The sequence below is a fragment of the Heptranchias perlo genome, chromosome 6, assembly GCF_035084215.1.
Source record: "Heptranchias perlo isolate sHepPer1 chromosome 6, sHepPer1.hap1, whole genome shotgun sequence".
Classification (NCBI taxonomy): domain Eukaryota; kingdom Metazoa; phylum Chordata; class Chondrichthyes; order Hexanchiformes; family Hexanchidae; genus Heptranchias; species Heptranchias perlo.
This window is the reverse complement of record NC_090330.1, coordinates 10,293,546-10,303,335: the sequence shown is the minus strand read 5'-3', so window position 1 is coordinate 10,303,335 and position 9,790 is coordinate 10,293,546. Positions and strand designations below refer to the sequence as shown.

At 35.7% G+C, this 9,790-nt stretch overlaps 1 long non-coding RNA gene across 2 annotated transcripts; it reads right to left on the bottom strand.

Annotated features, from left to right (window-relative positions):
• Positions 1-547: 547 nt before the first annotated feature.
• Positions 548-8,626, bottom strand: LOC137322448 (uncharacterized). 2 transcript variants are annotated; one of them, XR_010963127.1, is made up of 3 exons: positions 8,469-8,626; positions 1,603-1,663; positions 548-803 (listed from the first exon to the last, which is right to left on the bottom strand). It is a non-coding gene; the product is annotated as an uncharacterized lncRNA (long non-coding RNA). The 2 variants fall into 2 exon arrangements; XR_010963126.1 differs by lacking the exon at positions 8,469-8,626 and adding an exon at positions 3,848-4,082.
• Between the last annotated feature and the right edge of the window lie 1,164 nt (positions 8,627-9,790).

Here is a 9,790-nt window from a genome sequence, read left to right as displayed (position 1 = left end):
ACCATTAAACACTGCTGCTTTGTGGTAAGGAGGAGCAGACACCTCTTGGCTGAAGTGGTCAACTCTAAATTTCCAGTTTCACGATAGCAACACTCAACATTTCTCAGGTGCTCCTCATGTTAAAATGAACACCTCAGACACTTATTATTGGGGTGAAGAAGGACACCAAGTGGAAGGAGGAAAGATTTGGGTGGGGAGGGGGGGAGGTGGGGTGGGATGGAAGGGGGAGGCTGAAAGCATTCACTGTAAGAGGTATAATCAAAGAGGAATAACCTGCACCCACAGCTTCAAAACCATTATAGGGGGAATGTTAAAAAAGAAACGGACTTGCAGTTACATTGCAACACCTCTCAGAAACATCTCAAAGCGCTTCACATAAAAGAAAGAATTTGCATTTCTATAGCACCTTTCATGACCTCAGGATGTCCCAAAGTGCTTTACAGCCAATTAAGTACTTTTGAAGTGTAGCCACTGTTGTAATGTAGGAAACGCAGCAGCGAATTTGCACACAGCAAGATCCCACAAACAGCAATGTGATAATGACCGGATAATCTGTTTTTATTTAGTGATGTTGGTTTGAGGGATAAATACTGGCCAGGGCACCGGGGAGAACTCCCCTGCTCTTCTTTGAAATAGTGCCATGGGATCTTTTATGTCCTGGGCAACATAAGAATTTCAAAACAGAAGCTCCTTCCTTCACTATGTGGAAGAAGTTGTACATACTCTTCATGTTAATTTGCTGGTCCCGTTTGTGTATATTTTCTCTCCTGCTCTTTTTATAGTAGGTTGATTTTGTCGACTCTCTGTAGGAGCAGAGCAATCAGAAATGAGAATCAACCACACAAAGACTTCATACTAAATCTGACATTTTGAGTCACAGCTTATACATCTCTAAGGAAAAAATGGCATTTCTTTGCATTGGAAGGGTAGACGGGGCCTCGGTTTAACATCTTATCTGAAAGACGAGACCTCTGATAATGCAGTGCTCCCTCAGTACTGCTCCGGAGTGTCAGCCTAGAGCATGTGCTCAAGCCTTGGAGTGGGATTTAAACCTATAACCTTCTGCCTCTGAGACAAGAGCGCCAACTCCTGCGCCAAGTGGACTCAATTTTACATGGATAGTAAAAGTAAATCGAACCAGAGTGTCATTTCTTTAATTGAATTTTTTGGGAAGAATTAAAGTTTTAAAAAAAAATCACACAGCACCAAGATTTATTTGAGTTATTACTCAGTGTTTATACTTCATAGGATACAGACCTTTTATATAAAAATAATTTCAAAGTGTGTAAATCTGACTGGAGTTGTTATAAATTTGCATGTGAACAGCCATCATCAGGTAATGAATTAGTTAAAAAAATCTTTAACAGTCCTCACGTACATAGATATAAACAAATTCTGACAAAGTTTTCTTTTGGTAAAAATAAAGGTGCATCTTCCAATTATCAAAAGAAAATACAAATGGCAGGAGACCCTGTATTTGCTTTGAACCAAGTTTTTTGATGTAAAAAGCTTGACACCTTTTTTTGAGACCTTGTAGAACCCAGTTACTAATAGTGAATTTAACACATTAATCTTTGGCATTTTAGAGCATAAGAAACTCACCCATCTCCTTCCCACGCATCATATCATGCTGCATGTGTTAGAATCGGCAAGAGGACTTCACCTGTATAAAAGAAATCTGGAAATGTCTATCATTTAGTAAGGGTTAAGAACACGCACAAATAGTAAAGTATAAATAATTGTACAATATAAAAATACACATTCAGAAACATGAATTGTACGGTATAAACAAACAAATTGAGAAACAGAAACTGTGCAACATGAAAATGCAATTCCCAAGTGTGATTTGTACAGTATAAAAACACATTCAGAAGCACGAATTGTACATTGCAACAATATAAATTGAGAAACATGAATAGTTACAATTTAAAATACACCTTCATAAAGAAAGAATTGTACAATGTACAAATACAAATTCAGAAATAGGAACATCACAATATGAAAAATATGCATTCAGAAACACGAATTGTACAGTATAAAAATATACATTCAGACAGACAACTTGCACAGTATATAAATATACGCACATAGGAACTTAAATGACACAATTTAAAACAGAAATGTGAATTTTGCAATCCAATAAATCTGATATAAATAGACACACAAACATAAACTGTACATAATAAAAATATACATATTCAGAAACATGAATTATACAGTATAAAACCATTCAGAAACACAAATTGCACTGTTTAAAATACTCTATCAAGAACAGAAATTGCACAGTAGTTAAAACACATTCAGAAAGATGAATTGTGCAGTATTTGTTCAATCATAAATGTTAATCATACAATCCATTATAAATATATGCACAAACATGATCTGTATGGTAATAAAAATATACATTCAGAAACACAGATTGTAGAATGTAAAATATACATTTGGAAACAGGAATTATACAATATAAATATACACATTTAGAAATGTGAACTGTACAGTATTAAAAAGCACATTCAGAAAAATGAATTGTACAGTATAAAAATACACAGATTCAGAAACATAAATTGTGTGAGTTGCAAGCTTCATGGTAGGTTTTTAAGGGATAAATCTGCAATGATATTTGGAGAATGACTACAGCCCAATCCATATATTAACCAAACTGAAATTCGGTTGCATTTATTAGAATAATGGTGCAATTGCCAAACAAATTAATATGTGCAAAATATTTTTAAAAATCCACTGGAAAGTTGTTTCCAGTTTTGACTGAAAAAACACCTAATAACAAATATAATTATTTTTTCCATCTATCTAGTCACAGGAAGACTATTGAATGGTGACAATTACCACACCAACCATCAAAATATTTCAGTGCCTACAAACTACTGTACTGCTTCCATTGGAAACATAAAGCTCTGTGTGTGTTTCTCTAATAGTGAGAGAGATCAGCAAATATTTTCTTACCATGAGCAATAAGTGTGACACACTGCAACAAAATGTTCTTAAGTTGGTTAAACTCTTCAGTACAGTATGTGCTTCTCAGAAGCTCATTCATGATTATAGTGGGTAAAAGATGTTAAGAATTTCAACAAAGCTTGACTTACACATGTGCATTAATTCAGGTAAATGCATGAATACATATTTTCAATGTAAATATTTCCCACCTCTGAATCTGATTACATTTATCATCGTACACTGCCATTTGAACTGCTGAACAATCCACCCACTTGTTCTGACTGATTGATTTTATCCGTCATTCAGTACTTTTTCACCTCTTTACTTCTTTTTAAAAACCTACTCACTTGTTACTATATGACAGGAATCAGCACTCTTAGTTTTTGAATTTTACTTGTTGTTCCCCCTCCCAGTTTTGTTCAGTCCCATAAAAGTCCCAGTTTCCAGTTCTGATGAATGGGTCTGCCAAAAATGTCAACCTGTCTTTTTACAAGTACTGAGAGAGCTCTTGTTTAGTTCCAGCATTTTCTGTTATTATTTCAGATGCCCATAATTTGCAGTTTTTCTTACAACAACTTGCATTTATATAGCACCTTTAACATAAGAAAAAGGCATAAACTAAGTACATAGACAACAAAGGAGAGGATGACAAAAACGAACACGAAAAGGTTAGGAAAGAAGTTGAAAAAACAATTAGGAAGATAAAGAGAAACTATGACATTAAATTATCAAGGAATATAAATCTTTATCGCCAATGGTTTTTTAAAACTATTTATTAGAATTTTACAGCAAGAACCCAGACATTGCATATAAATTACAAATTCAAAGAGAAAACAGTCAAACATTTAACAGACAAGATACCAACATTTAGATATGAATCGTTTACATATCTTACCAGTCAATCTGGAGCACTCAGAGGATGCAGAATGTTGCAGGACACAATATTCACAAGAAAGGTTACAGAGAACTCCTCATGGGAGATTTTAACTATCCCCAAATAAAGTGGCAAGAAGAGGTGGAAAGAGAGGTACAGGGAATGGAGTTTTTACAAAGTGTGCAGGACTCCTTTCTTACCCAGTATGTAAAAAAAAACAAGAAGGAAGCATTGCTGGGTTTAGTACTGAACTAGAACAGATACGAGAAGTAAGCATAGGGGAACATCTAGGCAATACCGGTTACAACATAATAAGGTTTAAGATAAAGATTGAGAAGGACAGAAGTAAGACAAAGACTAAAGTAATAAATTGGAAAAAAATCTGGTTTACAGGGGATGAAAATGGAACTAGGGAAAATAAACTGGAAAAAATTACTGATTAACAAAGAACTAGAGCAACAGTGAGACACATTTAAAATGGTGATCAATAAAGTCCAGGAGAAATATATCCCACTAAAAAGCACGAACAGACTAGCCAGTAATGATACACCATGGATGAATAAAGAAATAAGAGCAAAATTAAAACTAAAGAAAAAAGGCATAAACTAAGTACATAGACAACAAAGGAGAGGATGACAAAAACGAACACGAAAAGGTTAGGAAAGAAGTTGAAAAAACAATTAGGAAGGCAAAGAGAAACTATGAAATTAAATTATCAAGGAATATAAAAAGAAATAGTAAAGTATTCTACAGACACATAAATAACAAAAGAAAAATCAGGATAGAGATAGGGCCATCAGGGACACTCATAATAAACTCACAGTAATGACAGCAAAATTGCAGAAATTTTAAATAATTACTTTGCCTCAGTATTTACCAGAGAGACTAACATGGTGGGCATGACATTAGAAGAAGAGATCAGAAAGTATTAAGACATTTAAAATAGAAAGGGGGGAGATAATTGATAAATTAATCAAATTTAGAGAGGATAAATCTGGATGGATTGCATCCATGCATATTAAAAGAAGTTAGGGGAGAGATAGCAGAGGCACTATTACATATATATAAAAATTCATTCGAAAAGGGAATAGTGCCAGAGGACTGGTGGACAGCTAATGTGATTCTTATATTTAAAATGGGAGATACAACCAGTCCAGAGAACTATAGACCTGTTAACTTAACATAGTGGTAGGAAATATAATGGAATCCTTACTCAAAGATGTAATAGAAAAACATCTAGAAACTGAAAAAATAATAAAGAATAGTCAGCACAGATTTCAAAAGGGAAAGTTATGTTTGATCAACCTTATTGAATTCTTTGAAGAATTAACAGAAAGAGTAGACAAGGGTAATGTAGTAGATGTAATATATTTGGATTTTCAAAAGGCCTTTGATTAGGTATCACATAGTAGACCCATGACTAAGGTCAGAGCATGAGGAGTCATGGGACAAATAGCAGAATGGATAGCAAGCTGGCTACAGAACAGAAAACAGAGAGTGGGGGTTAAAGGTAGTTACTCAGACTGGCAAAAGGTGGGAAGTGGTGTTCCACAGGGATCGATGCAGGATCTGCTGTTGTTCACAATTTACATTAACGATTTGGACTCGGGAATCGTAAGTACAATTTCAAAATTTGCAGACAACACCAAACTGGGGGCGATAGTTAATACAGAGGATTGCGACAAAATACAGGAAGACATTAATAAACTTGTAGAATGGGCATGCGATTGGCAAAACAATTTCAATATAGATAAGTGTGAGGTATTACATTTTGGTAGGAAGAATAAGGAGGCCACATACTGCTTGGATAATATGTCTAAATAGGGTAGAGGAGCAGAGGGATCTGGGGGTACAGATACACAAATCACTAAAAATAGCACCACAGGTTAATAAGGCCATAAAAAAGCAAACCAAACACTGGAGTTCATTTCTAGAAGGATAGAATTGAAAAGCAGAGATGTTACATTAAACTCGTATAGAACCTTGGTTATACTACACTTGGAGTACTGTGAACAGTTCAGGTCTCCATATTATAAAAAGGATATAGAAGCATTGGAGAAGGTGGTAAAAAGATTTACTAGGATGATACCAGAACTGAGAGGTTATACCTATCAGGAAAGATTGAACAGGCTGGGGCTCTTTTCTCTAGAAAAGAGAAAACTGAGGGGTGACCTGATAGAGGTGTTTAAGATTATGAAAGGATTTGTAAGGGTAGACGTAGAGAAGGTGTTTCCACTTGTGGAGAAGACCAGAACTAAGGGCCATAAATATGAGATAGTCACTAATAAATCCAATAGGGAACTCAGGAGAAACTTCTTTACCCAGAGAGTGGTTAGAATGTGGAACTCGCTACCACAAGGTGTAGTTGAGGCGACTAGTATAGATGCATTTAAGAGGAAACTAGATAAACACATGAGGGGGAAAGGAATAGAAGGATTTGCTGATGGGATTAGATGAAGTAGGGAGGCTCGTGTAGAAACACCAAAATGGACCTGTTGGGCCGAATGGCCTGTTTCTGTGCTCTACATTCTATGTAATTCTATGTAACTAAAGAAGCACCTGAAAGATAAAGTAACAGATCCGGTGTCAAAATGGGGAGAGCAGAGCCTTATCATCATAGGGAAGACAGCCTCCTTTATTTTAAACTAATTCAGAGGAGCTGGTGGAATTATTTTGGGAGATCGATCATGAAGTGAATATCTCCCATGATCTGCCCCATTATTCTTTGAATTAAACAAAACCTTTAGAAGATTTAAACACACGGCAAAACAAAGATAAATGATTTTATGAACATTTTTATTAAATATCATAAATAAATCTTAGAGGAAATATGAACAATCTTTCCCTGAAATGTCACTTTTTTAATGTTAAAAATATCACCTGCAAATAGTCAACTGCGAACTAGAATCACAGTGTGATTTAAAATGACTGTGTTTCTGGTAATCTCAAAACCTAAATATTGCAAATACATCTGGCTTGTAGGCAAATAAAGCACACTTCAGATTGTTGCATCTAAAGATTAAATTAAATTTTTTAAAATTAAAACATAACCTGAGTGAGTACAGTTTCACTTGCATCAATGTGAATCAATGCATCATTAATGTGGCAGATTTACTTTGTTTTTTTTCACTTTCAATCCTAGTCGATAAATTTGGGAATCTTATATTTTGAACTGAATTGTTGTTAGGGAAGGTTTAGTATAAATCAATCTGTGAACATACATTTCACTAGTTTTAAGTTTTGCACATGCAATGCAAATACGCTCTTAGAAATCATTTTTTTTTCATCTTCTGTCTTTAAATTGTCCAAAAATTACGTATATAAGTTTTGTACCAATACATCTTGTATGTATCTTACCTCACTATTATCACTTTGACTTTCTTGGTTTCTCAGAATGTTTAGTCAGTCTACTACAATAATAACGACAACAACTTGAATTTATATAGCGCCTTTAACATAGTAAAACGTCCCAAGGCGATTCACAGGAGCGTTATCAAACAAAATACTACAGTTCCACATAAATGCCACAAACAATTGAAAAAAAATCAATATACATTCAGTACTTGGCTTTGCAAAAAGTAGAAAACAATAAAATACTGAGTCTCCTGGGAGGCATCTGTAGCTAAATTAGCAATAACTGATTTGAACCACTTTGGGTATAAAACCAACAAGCTTGTTGTAAGATGGGATCCAGCTGCAGTTCCAACTGAATGTCCTACTTTTTACTAGCTAGTTCTTCACAAGAACCATTCATGCTGTTTAGTGACTCATTGCAAAACCACATGCAGAAGTTTGTTATATTCTTGTCTTACAAAGATGCTAAAACACCAGCCTTTTCTGTTTTACCTCCTCCCTGCATTTTCCTTGTGCTGAAATCAAGACTCATTACACTCTCTCCTGCTTTCATCCTTTCCCCAGAACTTACCCCTCAATATTCCCTTCAATTAACAGTCCACTTCTTGATTCATTTTATTTTCTCTCCCTCTGTCTTCTCCCCTTGGTGGGATCCAAAACTATGGACATTTGTCCTTCACCAATAAAAATACAGCACAACTCATGCTGTTGATTCCTGCACATTTGTCACATGAATATTAACAGATATGAAAGAAAGTACTTGCTTTTATATAGCGCTTTTCATGGCCTCAGGGCGACCCAAAGTGCTTTTCAGCCACTTTTTGTTGGTCCTACCTCATATTATCACTTTGACTCTCTGGGTTTCTCAGAATGTTTAGTCAGTTTACAGATGAAGTAAGTGATGTGTAGTCACTGTTTTGATATATTCAGTATGTGATTTGATATAATATACATTGTCAGTATGTGTGTAAATTTTTTAAATTTGCATTTAATGCTTTATTTTGGGCTGTTGCATTTTGATAGATAAGAGAAAATCGCCCCTTCAACTGCTCTTTGCACAGAGGACCTATATATTGGGGCTCAGCGGTTTACCAGAGTAAACCACCAAGTATTATCAGGTATCCAGCTCATGAGCCCAAAGGCTTCAGTGAATCAATGGTTTCATTAATGTAAACCACCAAGTCCCTTCCTGTACCTTGTTTCTATGCTGCATCGACTGATGTTGAATTTATATAAATGTTTTTTAAGCAATGAGCCAAAAGAATCGTTTTGTTCTGTAGAGACTTACCCTGATGAAAGGCTGGTGTATGCTCCTTGATACACAGTCACTGTTGCGATGAAGCCATTTGGCAGTCGGTGGGTACAGTGCAGTGGTGGGATGGGCAGCTCCCCACACGGCAAAACAGCAGTAAGCAGCAGTCCCAGTTTTCACCTTAGGTCTTCGGATGACAGCATGTCTTCCAGAAGTGGGTGTTTTAACAAAGATTGCAACTTTTGGTGTGAGAGAGGCTGGTTTAAGTCTGTTTCATTGGGGTTTACACATTGTGGCATGCAGGGAACATACTCCAGCACGAGTCCACACCTCCAGGCAGGAAAGAATAAAATGTGGGAAAGATATTGTTCAGTATCTACACACACAATTCAGGACTTACATGATGCATCAGATGATTTCAGGAGATGGGAAAGAAATGCTGGCTTGAGAACCAATCCACCGCAAATAAAAAATAAATCTGATATTCATTTCAGACGATGAGTAATCTGAAGTGCCTGATAAAATATCTGATCTTGCTTAAATTAGAGCTTAATTGGCAAGAGACAATACTCTTTTTTTTCTCAGTAATCTACCAGCAACATTTATCCAGAAACACCATCAACTGGGCTATTAAATGCAAACCCACGATATGTAAAGTAAAACGCCCATTCATTTTACAGACGGCATTGTCAAACATTTTCCACTGGTATGAGTTGAAGCTTTTGTTCAAGGTAACTATTATTTATTAAGCAAGTGTAAATTCATTTACATTTTTTGATCTCCCACACATGAGGCGAAATGTACCAGATGCTGTGGGACTGTTTCAGCTAAGTAACTGAATTATTTGCTCTTGCATAGAGCTGGCATGGACTCAATGGGCCGAATGACCTCCTTCTGTGCTGTAACCCTCTTATGATTGTTCAAGCCATCCAGTCCTACTTTGTGTTATTCGCAAACCATAGATAGTTTCCATTTTAATAACAGATTTTATTTTTCATAACTGCATTGATTTATCTAGTTATTACAAGTACATGAAACTATCAGGATGTCAGCACACATTAGTGTACAGGACCTTCTGAACTTTCAATCTGATTTTTTTTCAATCACTTAGCGATGCATTAAATAGTCCAGAGTTTCAATGTTCCTTTACATCACTCACACCAACAGTGTTTCCATTTCTCTTGATGTATAGTCTGGTTATCATTTAACTCCTAGTATGCTTGTACTGGTCTGACTAACTCAGGGTAATGTAGGAGGACAATGTCTGCAGTGCACAAAACAAAATCGTGAAGACCCCCCATTTTGACAAAAATGACAACAACAAAAAAAAAGTCGATTGAGTGCTCCCTGGGTCTTGA